Raw genomic sequence first — 17,610 nt, 5'->3', positions numbered from 1 at the left:
ATAAAGGGGCGAGCACGCCAACCGCCATCTTACTTCTGCCGATCTCAGCATAGGGAGAGGTTGCTGCAGCTTCGTCAGAAGCAGGGATATAGTTAGGGAGGGAAGATTAACCCCCAAACCACTTGTGCTTTAGCGATTTCCACTGTCCAACACCACCTTTGTTTTGCAGGGACAGTGGAGGCTATATCTTTGTGCACCAGCTCTGTAGCTTAGGCTGCCTTATAAGGCTCCCTGATAGCTGCATTGCTGTTTGCACCGCTGCTGTGCAAACCAACTGCTTTTTTAAAAGCAAAATTCCTGATGCTCCTTTCTGCAGCTATCTTGTTTATTTGTCCACACTTTTGTGTGCAGCAGTCCTTTTTGTTGCTGCCATACTTGTCCTGAGATCATTGTAGGGAGACAGAAATTGTACTACAGTCCTTGGATTTTTTCAGATATCTTCCAGCCACTTGCTGCCACTCACATTGCGTTGTGTTACACACTGGGCCTGAGTTGTGGTGCTGTCTCCCCCCCAAAAAGAGGGAGATTCAAATTCTCACAAAGTGGATATACGTCAGTTCTGTTAGTTTGTCGTATATCAGCCAGCCACGTTCTGCCACTTACAGTGTGTTGCAAAATACAGTGGGCCTGAGTTTGGGTGCAGTCTCACCCCCCAAAAAGGAGATTTAAATTGCCACTAAGTGGATCTACGTCAGTTCTGTTTGTCGTATATCTGCCAGCCACGTTCTGCCACTTACATTGTGTAGTGTAATACACTGGCCCTGAGTTTGGGTGCAGTCTCACCCCCAAAAAAGGGAGATTTAAACTCTCAACAAGTTTAGATACACCTTCTACCTTGTTTTACAGTACCATATAACGGTTGTTATTTTGGTTACATTTTCCCAAAAATGAGGAAGTCTGGTGGAAGAGGCCGTGGGCGGTCGTTGCCAGCTGGTACTGATGGTGGTGGTGGAGCATCTGGTGGTAGTGGGAAAAGCAAAATAGCACCTAAGACTGGAGGTGTTGAGCCAGCGTCATCGTCTGGCTACACAAGGCCTCGAAGGCTCCCTTATCTGGGAGTTGGAAAATGGCTTTTAAAGCCGGAGCAGCAGGAAAAAGATTTGGCTTTCCTTGCTGTCTCAGCCTCTAGCTCTTTCGCCTCCTCTTCAGAAAGTTCCAAATATAAAAGCAGCGAGTCGTCAGTGGATGCTCCCGGTCAGGAACAAGTCGCTTCCTTGTGTCCTTCACCTGTTATGACCCCAATGGCAGAGGGTCTCAGAAATAATTACTAAGTCTGCAAACACAAAAAACCAGCTCATGGGGCAGTGGTAACTGAGCTGACCATATATCTAATCCTAGCACCACAAATAGCAGCAGCCGGGGAACGTGCCTACGTTGGTTCTAGACGTCTCGCGCCAGCCGGAGAACTAACTAACCCTAGAAGGGAAAAGAAAGACCTTTCTTGCCTCCAGAGAAAAGACCCCAAAAGTTGGATACAAGCCCCCAACAAATAATGACGGTGAGGTAAGAGGAAAAGACAAACGTAAGAATGAGCTAGGTATTTAGCAAAGAGAGGCCCACTAGCTAATAGCAGAATATAGTAAGATGACTTATATGGTCAGCAAAAACCCTATCAAAATATCCACGCTGGATATTCACGAACCCCCGAACAATCTAACGGCCCGGGGGGAGAACACCAGCCCCCTAGAGCTTCCAGCAAAGTCAGGAATCACATTTAGTACAAGCTGGACAAAAATAAGAGCAAAGCAAATAACCAAAAAACAAAGAAGCAGGACTTCGCTTAATTTTGCACGAACCAGGACCAGCAGACAGGAGCAAACAGAAAGGATCTGATTACAATGATGCCAGGCACTGGACTAAGGATCCAGGAAGTTTATATAGCAACACCCCTGGACTAACGACCCAGGTGGGTGCCAAACTGAGGAAAGACAATCCCAGAGTCATATCACTAGTAACCACAAGAGGGAGCCAAAAAGTCTAATTCACAACATTCACCCAAACCAAAAGTGAAGGATGCATCAGGCGACACTACAGGTTACTCCCTGGAGCTCTTCACACATACCGAGCCATCCCAGCCCTCCAACAGCATGTCAAAGACCACAATGTCCATGCACTGAGGCAATCAGTCAGTAGAAGGGTGCACCTCACAACAGATGCATGGACCAGTAGGCATGGCCAGGGACGTTACTTGTCCATCACGGCACACTGGGTTAATGTGGTGGATGCAGGGTCCACAGGGGACAGCCATAGTGGGACAGTTTTGCCTAGCCCACGGTCTAGGAAAAAGTTGGCTGTAGGCATTCGCCACCCCTCCTCCTCCTCCTCCAGCAGAAGCGAAAGCTCATCCACAGAGTGCAGTCGCACGACCACTCCATCCGCAGCTGCCAGTGTTGCACACGAGGTGTCCCATTATGGAACTGCTAGTGGTAAGCGTCAGCAGGCTGTGTTGGAAATGATGTGTATGGGCGACAACAGACACACCGCGGAAGTTCTGGCCGAGTTCTTGCAGCAAGAAACTCAGTCATGGCTGTGCAGTGTACATCTTGAGGCAGGCAAGGTATTCAGTGATAACGGAAGGAAATTTATGGCTTCCATAGCCCTTTCAGAACTGAAACACATATCTTGCCTGGCTCACACCTTGAACCTGGTGGTGCAGTGCTTCCTGAAAAATTATCCAGGGTTACCAGCCCTGCTCCTGAAGATGCGAAGACTTTGCTCGCACATCCGCCGATCGCCCGTACACTCCAGCCGTATGCTGAACCATCAGCGATTGCTGAATCTTCCCCAGCACCGCCTAATAATCGACGTTGCAACAAGGTGGAACTCCACACTGCACATGCTTCAGAGGCTTTGCAAACAGAGGCATGCTGAAATGTATTTGTGAGAGGATACACATACACGGGCAGGCAGTTGGATGGCAGACATGGAGTTGTCAGGTGTGCAGAGGTCGAAGCTACAAGACCTCAGTCAAGTCCTTCAGTGTTTTGAGGAATGCACATGGCTGGTAAGTGCAGACGACGCCATCATAAGCATGAGCATCCCACTAATGCGTCTGCTGATGCAAAATTTGACGCACATTAAGGAGCAGGCGTCTGCAGCCGAGGAGGAGGGAAGCCTTGATGACAGTCAGCCATTGTCTGCTCAGGGAACTCTCCTGAACGAGGTGGTGGATGAAGAGGAGGAAGAGGAGGATGATGGGGATGAATATTTATGGGAGGAGGATGCTTCTCAGGGGGGAATAGAAACTGGTGGCGTTGCAAGGTGAGGTACAGGGTTTTTGCGGGAGAAAAGTGATGTTGATTTGCAAGACAGTGCTCCTCAACCTGGCACAAGCAGTAAATTGACACCTGGAACATTGGCCCACATGGCTGAGTTTGCCTTGCGTAACCTAAAAAGGGACCCCCGCATTATCAAAATGATGACCGATGACGATTACTGGTTGGCTTGCCTCCTGGATCCACGATATAAAGGAAAATTACAAAATATCATGCCACATGAGAACCTTGAGCAAATATTGGCTACCAAGCAAGCAACTCTTGTAGACCGTTTGAGTTAGGCATTCCCAGCACACAGCGGCGGTGATGGTTCTCACACGAGCTGTAGGGGGCAACATGACAAAGGTGATAGAGGTGCACAAATCAGAAGTGGCATTGGACAGAGGGGTTTTATGACCAGGTTGTGGAGTGATTTTGCAATGACCGCAGACATGACAGGTACAGCTGCATCAATTCAAAGCGACAGGAGACTGCATTTGTCCAGTATGGTTACAAACTATTTTTCCTACCTTATCGATGTTCTCCCTCACAGGTCATTCCCCTTTGATTACTGGGCATCTAAAATAGACACCTGGCCTGAATTGGCTGAATATGCGTTACAGGAGCTCGCTTGCCCTGCTGCTACTGTGCTATCAGAAAGAGTCTTCAATGCTGCTGGTTCAATACTGACCGAAAAAAGGACTCGTCTGGCTACCCAAAATGTTGATGATCTAACCTTCATTAAAATGAACCAATCCTGGATTTCAAATTATTTTGCCCCACCTTCTCCTGCTGACACGTAGCTTTCCTGGAAAATATCTTGCTTTTGGCCTCCTCTTACTGACTGCTCCAATTCCTCCATTTGCAGCTGCTGAATGTCCACCATAGGCCATTTTTATACCTCCCTAAATGGGCTGACTCCCCACACAGGGCCGTGGTCACCACCTAGCGCAAGCACCCGTGCGAGTTCCGTTTGCCTGGACAGGTGGGTGTGCCCAGTCTTGGGTGACAGCACTGGCACAGGGTCCCTCATAGTACAAAAAAGTGTCTCTGACGGTGGTGGTGCACAACCAATGTCAGACACACCGTCGTAATATGAGGGGCCCTGTGCCAGTACCGCCGCCCACGAGAGAGGTACTCTCCCCCCTGCTCAAACAGTGCTCTAACACTTGCAATACTTAGCTCTTCCTGCTCCACCACTGTGTAGTCTGTGCTGTTAAATCCTTCAATGGCACTGCCAATACAAATTTGTTGAAATGATAGATGATAGATAAAATATACAGGGGCCCTGGCCTCCATTTAGACCAGTTAATACTTTGCGCCTACTACCACTGTCTGCTACTCAGCAGAGGAGCAAACCCCTGTACCTAGCTATGCCACCATTTTACTTATGAACAATTTTTTGGCAGACATTTAGGCCACTTTATTATTTGGGCCTACTAACCTAGTCTGCTACTCATTACAATTTTCCGACACTGAACTAAGCAATGCCGCCAGTTTACTCCAGTTACCAATTTTGAACTGCATTTAGCCTATTTTTTTATTTTAGGCCTACTATCTGTGTCTGTCTGCGCCACTCAATACAGCTGTCCTCCACTGAACAAAGCTATGCTGCCTGTGTACTCCAGTTACCAATTTTGAACTGTATTTAGCCTACTTTTTTATTTTAGGCCTACTACGTGTGTCTGTCTGCGCCACTCAATCCAGCTGTCCTCCACTGAACAAAGCTATGCCACCTGTGTACTCCAGTTACCAATTTTGAACTGCATTTAGCCTACTTTTTTATTTTAGGCCTACTATCTGTGTCTGTCTGCGCCACTCAATCCAGCTGTCCTCCACTGAACAAAGCTATGCCGCCTGTGTACTCCAGTTACCAATTTTGAACTGCATTTAGCCTACTTTTTTATTTTAGGCCTGCTAAGTCTGTCTGCGCCACTCCTTACAATTGTCCTCCGCTGAACAAAGCTGAGCCGCCAGTTTCATCCTGTGTTGAATATTAAACTGCATTTGGCCTACTTGTTTGGTTGGGCCTTCTAACGGTGTCTGCCGCTCCTTGCTTTTCTCCTCCACTGAACAAAGCTGAGCCTCAATTTTCATCCTGTGTCGAATATTAAACTGCATTTGGCCTACTTGTTTGGTTGGGCCTTCTAACGATGTCTGCCTCTGCTTGTTGTTCTCCTCCACTGAACAAAGCTGAGCCTCAATTTTAATCCTGTGTCGAATGTTAAACTGCATTTGGCCTACTTGTTTGGTTGGGCCTACTAACGGTGTCTGCCGCTCCTTGCTTTTCTCCTCCACTGAACAAAGCAGTGCCGCCTGTTTACTCTTGTTACTAATTTTGAACTGCATTTGGCCCACTTTATTACTTGGGCCTACTAACGGTGTCTGCCACTCATTACAGTTTTCCTCCACTGAACAAAACAATGCCACCTGTTTAGTCCTGTTACCACATTTGAACTGCATTTAGCCTACTTTATTATTTTGGCCTATATCTGTGTTTCCTCCTCATTCTGCCCATTGCCCAGCCACTGCTAGGTGAGTCTGCTGGTACATTGACCCAGACCACTATATTCCCCTTGCACTCTACACAGCCAGAATCTGACCCTGCTGAAAGTCAGGTTCCCCTTCCCGCATACTATACCACCTTACACGGGGACAAAGAGGAAGGTGCAGATGAAAGTGAAGGTTCCTTCATCAGGTGGGGGGGCATACTCGTTGGCAATGTCACTGGCACAGGGCCCCTCATAGTACGCAAAAGTGTCTCTGCCGGTGGGAGGAGCCATTGCCATCAAACACACCGCCGTACTTTGAGGGGCCCTGTGCCAGTGCCAATGCGAATGAGTGGGCCCCCCCTGCTTGCTCAGGATCACAGCACTTGCAAAGTTTAAATGCTTACCTCTCCCTGCTCCACTGCCGTGACGTATTCCGCGTTTCCTGGGCAAACTAAAAACTTGAGCCAGCCCTACGCCCCCACAAATTTAGCCAAATGACCCCCTGTTTTCAATGCCTAACTATTATTATAAAGTAAATTAAAATTGACAAGCTTCAGTAATAAGAATTGATGTTTTTGGCATTAAAATGGGCACTGTAGGTGTTTTCCTGTTTTCCACTCTCTGCCGACTTTGATTCCCCATTGACTTGCAATGGGTTTTGTGTTTCTGTCGGCCCCCGACTTTTTGCAATTATCGACCGATTTCACCCGACCCGACTTTTGAGAAGATCCTAAAAAAGTAAAAGTCGCTCAACTCTAGTGATAATTTCTTGGGTATAGTAATAGATCACAGACTGCATATGAGTCAACAGTGTATTGCAGCTGCAAAAAAAGGCAAACACATGTAAAGTAATTATCCCCCTCTACTCCTCTTGGTCAGACCTCATCTGGAATACTTCATCCAGTTCTGGGCACAGCATTTTAAAAAAGACATTGAAAAACTGGAGCAAGTTCAGAGAAGAGCAACCAGGATGGTGAGCGGACTGCAAACTATATCTTATGAGGAATGGTTGAACGATCTGGGAATGTTTAGCTTGCAAAAAAAAGGCTAAGAGGAGACTTAATAGCTGTCTACAAATATCTAAAGGGATGTCACAGTGTAGAGGGATCATCCTTATTGTCATTTGAATGTGGGAATGTGCGAAGCAATGTAATGAAACTGAAATGGAGAAGATACAGATTAGATATTAGAAAAATCTTTTTGGCAGTGAAGGTGATCAATGAGTCGAAAAAGTTGCTGTGAGAAGTGGTGAGCTGTTCTTCAATGGAAGTTTTCAAACAGAGGTTGTGTAACAACCCTGCTGGCATCACTGCATGACCTCCCATCCCCCACCTGCCTTACACATCAACTTACTCACTACTCCAGGCCATGCTGTGAGTTCTGTCTTCTGCCGGTTCCATGCTGTGTGCCACATGTCTCCAGCCTGCTTTGTGCATGCTTCCTGGCTGTGTGCATAGGGGGGGCGGCGCTGGCAATTCCTGATTCTTATTGAGACTGTGCACCTTCATAAGGTGTCCCCGGCCAATTCCCAAAGGCCTCTGATACTTAAGGCACCCCCACCCATTGGAGGATGCCTGAACAACTTTCTCCCTCAGTTAGTGTTTTGCTACGGAGCTGCCAGGTCCAGTCTTGTGTCAGCCACCCAGTGGGGCTTTGTACCCTGGTCTGAATCCTTGTTTTTGTGCCTTGTCCCATTCCTGTCCCTGTCTGTACTCTGGTCTATATCTGATCCTGTTGTTGCTTTTCCCACTCAGCTGTGCGTTCCCTTGTGTCCATTCCTCTCTGCTCTGCTGGCCACAACCTTTAGTTCTGTGCGTTCCTGCTCTGCTCGCTGCAAACCCACAGCTCTGCTCTGTTCTGCTCTTCTGCTCACTTTGCAGCATTGCTCTGCCCACCGCAACCTGTGGCTCTGCACCCCTCTGCTCTCATTGCTGCAACCTGTGGCTCTGCGACTTTCTGCTCTTGGCTTTGCCTCCAGCGATACTGCTCTTGGCTCCATCTCCAGCTGTTCTGCTCTTGGCTCTGCCTTCAGTGGTTCTGCTCTTGGTTCCTCCTCCAGCAGTTCTGCTTTTGGCTCTGCCTCCAGCAGTTCTGCTCTTGGCTCCGTCTCCAGCGGTTCAGCTCTTTGCTCCATCTCCCTCAGCTCTGATCTTGGCTCTACCTCCTGTGGCTCTGCGCTTAGCTCCACCTCCCATGTTTCTGCCCTTTGCTCCACCTCCCTCAGCTCTGCTCTTAGCTCCACCTCCTGCGGTTCTGTTTTTAGCTCCGCCTCCTACGTTTCTGCCCTTTGTTCTGCCTCCCTCAGCTCTGCTCTTGACTTTGCCTCCTGCGGTTCTGTTCTTAGCTCTGCCTCCTACTTTTCTGCTCACAGCTCTGCCTCCTGTGGATCTGCTTTGTATCCGGTCCTTGCGGTCCTGCTCTACTTCTGTTCTGCAACATACGGGTCAGGTTCCTATCTGTTCCCATATACCCTCCTGTCTGAACAGGTCCCTAACTGTTCCCATATACCTGCCTTTATTCCGGTCCCTACCTAGTCAGTACCTGTTCTGCCTGAGTAACATCCGTGTCCACCTGTCCTGCCAGTGTGCCAGCTGTGTCCGCCTGTCAGAGTCTCAGCCATGCCCGCCTGCCAGTGTCTCACCCATACCTGCCTGCCTGCCAGTGTCTCAGCCGTGCCCGCCTGCCTGCCAGTGTCTCAGTCATGCCCCCCTGCCTGCCAGTATCTCAGCAGTGCCCGCCTGCCTGCCAGTGTCTCAGCCATGCCTGCCTGCCAGTGTCCCAGTCGTACCTGCCTGCCTGCCAGCAGCCACAGCCAGACACAAGCCTGACCTCTCCATCAGAGGATCTAGTGAACACCAAGGTAGCTGCTTAGTGATGTCCCTTCCAGGATAGTCTGGTTTGTGGCACAGTGGGGCCATACCCCCATGCTCGCACCAACCAGTCAGGGCGCGAGAGATACAGTACAGGCTGAACAGACATCTGTCTTAGATGATTTAGTGACTCCTGTATTGAGGAGGCGGTTGGACAAGATGACCTTGGAGTTCCCTTCCAGCTCTAACATTCTATGATTCTATAATGTCCGCCGCAGCACCACACAAAGTATGATAACCATCACAGCCCCCCAATATACAGTATAATATCCACAATGGCCCCTAATGCGGTGCGATATACGCCGACACCGGCAGTGGAGGAGATGGAGAATTTGCTTTCTCCACCTCCTCTGAAGCTGTGCTGCGAGCCTCTCTGTGTGAGAGGCTCGGAGCACAGTAGCATGACACTCGGCTCCTGCTAGTAGCAGAGCAGGACCCGAGGGTCATTAGCACATCGCTCTTGCATCGGATGCCACACGCTAGTGTGATTCCAGCCTGTAAAAAATAGTTGATATTTGCACGGTAGATCAATCCCCAGGCATTGCTTATATGCAGAGCCATTGTTTTGTAGATAAATGACACTGTGCAATGCTGAATCAAAAGAGGGTGGGTAGAACAATCTGTGTTCTATAGTTTTAAGAGCTGAAACCTGCATGTCACGATTTCACTTATCCAATAATGTGATGCAGGTCTCTGCCCCTGCTGATTTTTTTCATGTTTCCATGGCAACAACATTCGACTATTAGTTCAATTTTGACATTTCTTTAATTTTGTTCTCTGAAAGTTTCATAAAAAAAGTGTGCAGATTAAGGTGAAGTTTGTAGAAAGAAGACAAGAGATGATTTATTTCGGTTGTAGGCAATTACTTTTCCCAAGGGACCACATGAAAGACCGTGACTGTTGTGGAGGGCTGAATCAATAGGCTTAAATAAATCTTGCTAAATATTAATATTAACATAGTAAATAGAATTATTTTATAATAATATTAATTGTATTTTTTAATATTGAGCAAAAGCGAGTATGCTTACACCGCTCTACATACCGTATGAAACCACATGTGGCTGTACCACATATATAGAATGAACCCACACAACTCCCTCTATATATAGTATGAGCCCACACACAGCCCTCCTATATACAGTATGAGCCCCCATTTAGCCTTCCTATGTACAGTATAAACCCATACAGTCACCTTATATACAATATGAGCCCCCACATAGTCCTCATATATAAAGTATGAGCCCAAACACAGTCCACATACATACAGTATGAGCCCCCTATAGCCTCCCTGTATACAGTTAGAGCTCCCACACCGTCCCCCTATATACAGACACACATTTCACACACATTCAAGAATGAAAAAAAACAAAAACACATACTCACTTTGCTCCCATTCCCCTGGCGTACTGCCCTAGCCTAGCTTTGTACACTGACACACCACACAGCAGAAGTGATGTAATAATATAATCGTGTCTGCTGTCTCAATCACACACACTGATTGTTGGAAAAGGGGGCTGGCAGCCCCCTCCTCCACTATTACAGTCACAACTTTTTGTACCCTGAAAATGCAGATCATGGTGAAATTTGGACAGGGGGAAGTTGACTGCATGCTGTTGCTAGTGGGTCACTGTTTTCTGCCCTTCGGCTATCTTAGACCCCTGACTTCGTCCACTTTGCCCAGGTCTGTTTTAAGTGATCCCTTTATTTGCTAACTAAACAGTTAAATTCTGAGATAGCAGAAGTTGTTTTTCTGTTAAGAAACTGCCATTTATAATGAAAAATATGTTACATTTTTACACAAGAATATTATGTTAATATTATAAAGTGAACTGTTATATTTAGGAAATGGGGACATATATCTTGAAATGTATTTTCTAATTATAACACACAGTGCACTCATTTCATATATAGTACTCTGCATTCCAAATTATTATGCAAGTGCTATTTTTCTCTGATTTTCCTAAATTGCCAATGCAAATGAGTCAGTATAATGTTCAAATTATCAACCGTTAGAGGATAAATCATAATTTGTTAGAAAAACCTCCCAATGATAACTATTTTTTTTCAAACGTAAAAAAAGCTCAAAATGCACTGTTCCAAATTATTATGCACAGCAGAGTTTCCAAACATGTTATAGGCTGTAAATAACTAAAATGTAAATTTGTTGAATTTGCAGCACTAAGAAGTAACATTTACTGATATCAAAAGCTTTTTCAAAACCATCTTAACAAGCCAAATTACATGTTAACATCCATTGAACTTGTACGTTTTTGAATATTATCTGTTTTAATTTATTTGCAGGGTGTCAGAATAGCCTCCCAGAGCTGCCGTTTTGATGTGAACTGCCTCCCACCTTCATAGATCTTTTGCTTGAAGATACTCCAAAGAATCTCAATAGGGTTGAGGTCAGAGGAGGATGATGGCCACATTATGAGCCAATGACTCAGCGGTATTCTTTGCAGCATGAGATGGTGCATTGTCATGCATTAAGATGATTTTGCTATGAAAGGCATGTTTTTTCTTTTTGTATGATAGAAGAAAGTGGTTAGTTAGAAACTCTATATACTTCGCTGAGGTCATTTTCACATCTCCGAAGACTCTAAAGGGGGCCTACCAGCTATCTCCCTATGCTTCTGGCCCCAAACATGACTCCACCACCTGATGCCTCAGCTTTGTTGGCACATGGTTGTCATCCACCAAGCATCCACTACTCCATCCATCTGGACCATCCAGGGTTGCACGGCACTCATCAGTAAACAAAACTGTTTTAAAACTGGTCTTCATGTATGTTTGGCGCACTGCAACCGCTTCTTCTTGTGAACACTGTTTAGGGTGGAAAAGTAGTAGGTTTATGCACAACTGCAAGCCTCTGGCAGATACTACACCTTAAGGTTTGAAGGACTCTAGAGGCACCAGCAGCTTCAAATACCTGTTTGCTGCTTTGTAATGGAGAGGAAGCTTACTGGGACCTGAACAGAGTCTGACCAGCTAAATTGATTAATTCAAAGATGGTTTAGGTCATGTGACTGATCACATGACCTGAAAGATCCTTAAGTTAATTGTGTGGAAGGTTCTTCAGCTACTGAACTCGTGTAGCTTCTGTTCAGGTTCCAATCAGGAACCTTAAGATGTGGTTGTTAGTATCGCTTCTCCTGCTCACCTTCGTCGCTCCTCCTCCGAGTCCCAGAGTGCTCGTCCTGCTTCTTCTGCGGCTGCTCTTCCTGCTCTCTCCTGTCGCTCCGCTCATGGGTCCCGGCACGCTGTCCTCTGTGCTTCTGCGGCTGCGCCTGCTCTTCCTGCTTCCTGGTCCCGGTGCGCTCGTCCTTGCTGTGCTCCTCCTCTGCTTCCTGCCGCTGGCTCTGCTGGAGGGATCCGTCTTCTGCGCAGGTGTCCTGGGTTCTCTAGAGGGCGCACGTGCTGCATTTCCTCTGCTGCCAGATACTTGGATCCGGTGATCTCCTGCAGCCAATCCGGGTGAGGTGTTTGGTATATCAGGCCGCCTCCCCTGCATGGAGGCGCCTGATCGTTATTTGCTTTTTGCTTGTGTCTCTGGCCTCTCGGTTCTCTGTGTCTGGCATCCTCGTGCTTTTCACTTAGTCCAGTGCTTTCCTGAGTCTGTGCTCTCCTCTGACTCAGTTCAGCGGTTCCCATCATCCGTCTCCCTTAATCCGCTCTCTCTCTCTCTCTCTCCAGATCCGTTTTCGTCTCAAGCTCCTCTGTAGTCCAGTACCTTTCGCTTGTTCCGCAGCAGTTGTTCCGGCTTTCCTTGTTCCCGTATTTCCTTCCCCTGTACCTTCTTGGTTGTTTTCTCATTCCCTTCCTCCTTCTGAGCCGTCCCTCTCGGTATCTGCTACTGTGGACTGGTGACCTCTGGGCCTGCTCCTGACAGTCCCTGTAAAGGGGTCGGTCTCACTAGGTCAACTCACCCAGGACAAGTTTTTTCCATGGTCCAGAGGGTCTACTCTAGCTTCACCTCTCTGGTAGTATGACAGTGGTAATGTATTGTGTGTGTGGGTTTATGAGTGTGCCTGTTGCAGAGCTATGTGTATGTAATTGTACATGCAACAAAGCTACGTGTGACTACTAGTGTTGAGCATTCCGATACCGCAAGTATCGGGTATCGGCCAATACTTGCGGTATCGGAATTCCGATACCGAGTTTCGATATTTTTGTGGTATCGGAAATCGGAATCGGAAGTTCCCAGTGTATGGTTCCCAGGGTCTGGAGGAGAGGAGACTCTCCTTCAGGCCCTGGGAACCATATTCATGTAAAAAATAAAGAATTAAAATAAAAAATATGGATATACTCACCCGTCTGGCGGCCCCTGGACCTTACCGATTATAACCGGCAGCCTCCGTTCCTAAGAATGAGGAGTTTAGGACCCTCGATGATGTCGCGACTTGTGATTGGTCGCGTGAGCGGTCACATGAGCGGCACGCGACCAATCACAAGCTAGTGTTAAACTAGTTATATCAGGTTGTGAATTTTGCTTTTTGCCTTGTTAAATGATCTTTGTAACAGACAGTTCATTGGTGAACACAGATGAAAAGTGCCTGTTTAATGTGTTCTTCTCGTTGTAGGCCTCATACTTTTTTCAGTAAATATTATAATGATGTGCTTTACCAAACAGCTCTATCTTGGTCTCATCTGTGTGATGCTAGTTACTTTTCATGTAAATCAGTATGGTCAAGGAGTTCAAGATCGGAAGCCAAGAAGGTACATCATAAACAGAAAGAAGAAACAAAAGAGTACTCAGGAAAAATTCTGAGGTCAGAATACCAGGAGGATAGCAGATCAAATCAGAAGTAGTTAAACAGACGGATGGTCCAAACAAGGTCCAAGGTCAGGCAACGAAAGATCAACATACAGAACTTGAGGCACAGAGGTAACAAACTGCACTAGTTGAATGTAGGTCTGGCAGAAACCTGGAAGAAACAGCTCAGTTAAGTAGCATGACAATCACCTGTAATAATGAACACTTGGGGACTGCCAATGCCTCCCAGTCTCAGATTGTATAGTCGAGCTGTCAATCAACACACTGACAGCTCAGCACACCCCTGAACTAGATTGGACTGCTGAGCTGTCAGTAACTACATCCCAGACACATTTAGAAATGTAGCTGTGACAATCTGCCCACACTTTCCTAGAAGGTTTTTATCTTACATACATTTTGGCAAACTATAGCGTAGTTTTTTATGTGTGAGCAGTGGAGTCCTCATGGGTCTCCTGCCATAACATTTAATTACATTCAAATGTTGATGGACAGTTTATGCTGACACTGATGCACCCTGAGCCTGCAAGACAGCTTAAATTTCTTTAGAGCTTGATTGTGCCTGCTTATGTCCCATCTATACTATCCTGCATTGCAACCTTTCATAAATTTTTCTCTGGAATCCACATCCAGGGAGATTAGCAACAATCCCATGGGTTGTAAACGTCTTAATTATGTTGTGCACCATAAACGTAGGAACAGCAAGATCTCTGGAGATGAACTTGTAACCTAGCGATTGTTGATATTTTTCATCAATTTTGGTTCTCAATTATGCAGACAGTTCTCCTCTCCTCTTTCTGTTCTCCATACTTACTGTGGCACACATAGACACACAATTCAAAGATTGAGTCAGCTCCTCCCCTTTTTATCTGGTTTGAGATGTGATTTTCATATTACCCACACCTATTACTTGCCCCAGCTAAGAATCTGTCATCAGGTGTTTGCCACCTAATCTTAGAGCAGCATAACGTACAGACATAGACCCTGATTCGTGATATGACACTTTCTGGGTTGCTTTGTTTAGTTTTGATAAAATCGCTGTTTTATCAGCAGGATATTATCAGTAGAGGACTAGTAAATTTACTGTCCATTAGTCCTTCATATTCATGAGCTCTTTATAATCCCACCACCCACCATTGATTGGAAGCTTTTTGAGTACACTGTAGTAGGGCAGAAAGCTGCTAATCAGTTGTGTGGGTGGTGTTATACAGAGCTCAGTATACAGAGAAATGGCAGACCCGTTGCAGGTAAAACCGTTATTGTATAAAAATGCTATTGACATATTACTGGTATCAGGGTCTTTGCCCTTATGTCATGGTGCTATCAGATAGAGTGGCAAAATCATGACAACAAATTCCCTTTAAATAACTCATTGCTTGTAGGTTGCTTTGACAAATGATTGAGTTAAAGGTATTAAGAATTTCTGAAAGTTGATTACTTCATGATATATTGTGTTAATGAATTATCAAAAAATTGATTGAAAAAGAGTAAAGAAGAGATCCATATCATTAAAATCCATAACTTCTTTATTAGAAAATAGATTAAAACCAATAGATAAAATATGGAAACAGAGTGCCCAGCAGGGGGACACTGCTATATCCCCAGTAATGTCCTGTCATTCACATGAGAGATCCAACATTAGGCAAAAGATTAATGGAAAAGGGTAATTGACCAAAAATGTGCATAAATACACTGAATAAAATTGGTATTTGATATACTGCCAATTTTGCTCACGAAAGCACATGTCCAGGCAAATTTGAAGTTTGTCAGTGTGAACAGTGGTCATGTGAACAGTGTGAAAATGGATCCAGCTCACACACCAGGGTGTTGATAAAAATCTTTAATTTAGCTTTATTTGGAAGAATTCTTTTTAAAATGGTACAACATCATTTAGGACGTCTCAGACAACATTGCAAATATAAAATAGGGGGTGAAGTATAAGAAGAACCATACGCGTTTCGAACAATAAAGCTCTTGAACACTGGTCACATGGCAATACTGAAAATGTAAATATACTCCTACTTAATTAATGAAATAGAACACACATGAGGAAATCATGGCAATACAAATTAAAAACACACAGAAGCTGCACAAGAAATACTTCAAAAGACATTACAGAGATATGGGTGGGTAAAAGTCTTGCAAATACCGCACTGAACAATTTATACCAAAACAGGGTTGAGCGAAACGGATCGGTCATTTTCAGAAATCGCCGACTTTTAGGCAAAGTCGGGTTTCATGAAACCCGAACCGATCCTAGTGTGGGATCGGCCATGCGGTACACGATCAGAGCACCAAAATCGCGTTTCGTATGACGCTGTTACCGCCGTTTTTCATCCAATGAAGGAGGACGCAGAGTGTGGGCAGCGTGAAGACATAGGTCTCTGTCCCCACCATCTTAGAAAAGGGCATGGCAGTGATTGGCTTGCTGTCTGCGGCGTCACAGGGGCTATAAAGGGGCATACACGCCGACCGCCATCTTACTTCTGCCGATCTGAGCATAGGGAGAGGTTGCTGCAGTTAGTCAGAAGCAGGGACAGAGTTAGGGAGGAAATATAAACCCCCAAACCGCTTGTGCTGGAGCGATTTCACTGTTCCACACCACCTTTTTGTGCAGGGACAGTGGAGGTCGTATTTTAGTGCAGCAGCTGCATAGCTGTGTGCACGGTGCTGTGCAAACCAACTGCTTTTTTCAAAGCAAAAATCCTGTTGCTCCTTTCTGCACAGTTACCTGTCTTGTTTATTTGTCCACACTTTTTTGTTCTGAAGTCCTTTTTATTGCTGCCATACTTGTCCTGAGATCATTGTAGGGACTAGGGAGCGTGTTATTGCAGTAATTTTTTTTTTTTATAATAATAATTACAGCCACTTTCTGCCACGTTCATAGTGTTGTGTTATACCACTGGGCCAGAGTTGTGGTTCAGTTTCTTCCCCAAAAGTGAGAAAGTAATTCTCACACAGTTTATATTCTGCAGTACTGCTACTGTGTCATATATCAGGCAGCCACTTTCTGCCACGTTCATAGTGTTATGTTATACCACTGGGCCAGAGTTGTGGTTCAGTTTGTCCCCCAAAAGTGAGATAGTAATTCGCACACAGTTTATATTCTGCTGTACTGCTACTGTGTCATATATCAGGCAGCCACTTTCTGCCACGTTCATAGTGTTATGTTATACCACTGGGCCAGAGTTGTGGTTCAGTTTGTCCCCCAAAAGTGAGATAGTAATTCGCACACAGTTTATATTCTGCTGTACTGCTAGTGTGTCGTATATCAGGCAGCCACTTTCTGCCAGGTTCATAGTGTTGTGTTATACCACTGGGCCAGAGTTGGGGTTCAGTGTCTCCCCCCAAAAGTGAGATAGTAATTCTCACACAGTTTATATTCAGCTGTACTGCTAGTGTGTCGTATATCAGGCAGCCACTTTCTGCCACGTTCATAGTGTTGTGTTATACCACTGGGCCAGAGTTGTGGTTCAGTTTCTCCCCCCAAAAGTGAGATAGTAATTCTCACACAGTTTATATTCTGCTGTACTGCTAGTGTGTCGTATATCAGGCAGCCACTTTCTGCCAGGTTCATAGTGTTGTGTTATACCACTGGGCCAGAGCTGTGGTTCATTGTCTCCCCCCAAAAGTGAGATATTATTTCTCACACAGTTTATATTCAGCTGTACTGCTAATGTGTCATATATCAGGCAGCCACTTTCTGCCACGTTCATAGTGTTGTGTTATACTACTGGGCCTGAGTTGTGGTTCAGTGTCTCCCCCCAAAAGTGAGATATTATTTCTCACACAGTTTATATTCAGCTGTACTGCTAGTGTGTCGTATATCAGGCAGCCACTTTCTGCCAGGTTCATAGTGTTGTGTTGTACCACTGGGACAGAGTTGTGGTTCAGTGTCTCCCCCCAAAAAATGAGGAAGTCTGGTGGAAGAGGCCATGGGCGGGGGTTGCCAGCTAGTACTGATGGTGGTGGTGGTGGTGCTGCATATGGTGGTAGTGGCAAAAGCACAGTAGCACCTAAGGCTGGAGGTGTTGAGCCTGCGTCATCGTCTGGCTACACAAGGCCTCGAAGGCTCCCTTACCTGGGAGTAGGAAAACAGCTTTTAAAGCCGGAGCAGCAGGAAAAAGTTTTGTCTTTCCTTGCTGACTCAGCCTCTAGCTCTTTCGCCTCCTCTTCCCAAAATTCAAAATCTAAGAGCAGCCAGTCGTCAGTGGATGCTTCCG

The sequence above is a fragment of the Ranitomeya variabilis genome, chromosome 2, assembly GCF_051348905.1.
Source record: "Ranitomeya variabilis isolate aRanVar5 chromosome 2, aRanVar5.hap1, whole genome shotgun sequence".
NCBI classification, from domain to species: Eukaryota; Metazoa; Chordata; class Amphibia; order Anura; family Dendrobatidae; genus Ranitomeya; species Ranitomeya variabilis.
The sequence above is the reverse complement of the archived record's forward strand: the minus strand, read 5'-3'. Positions refer to the sequence as shown.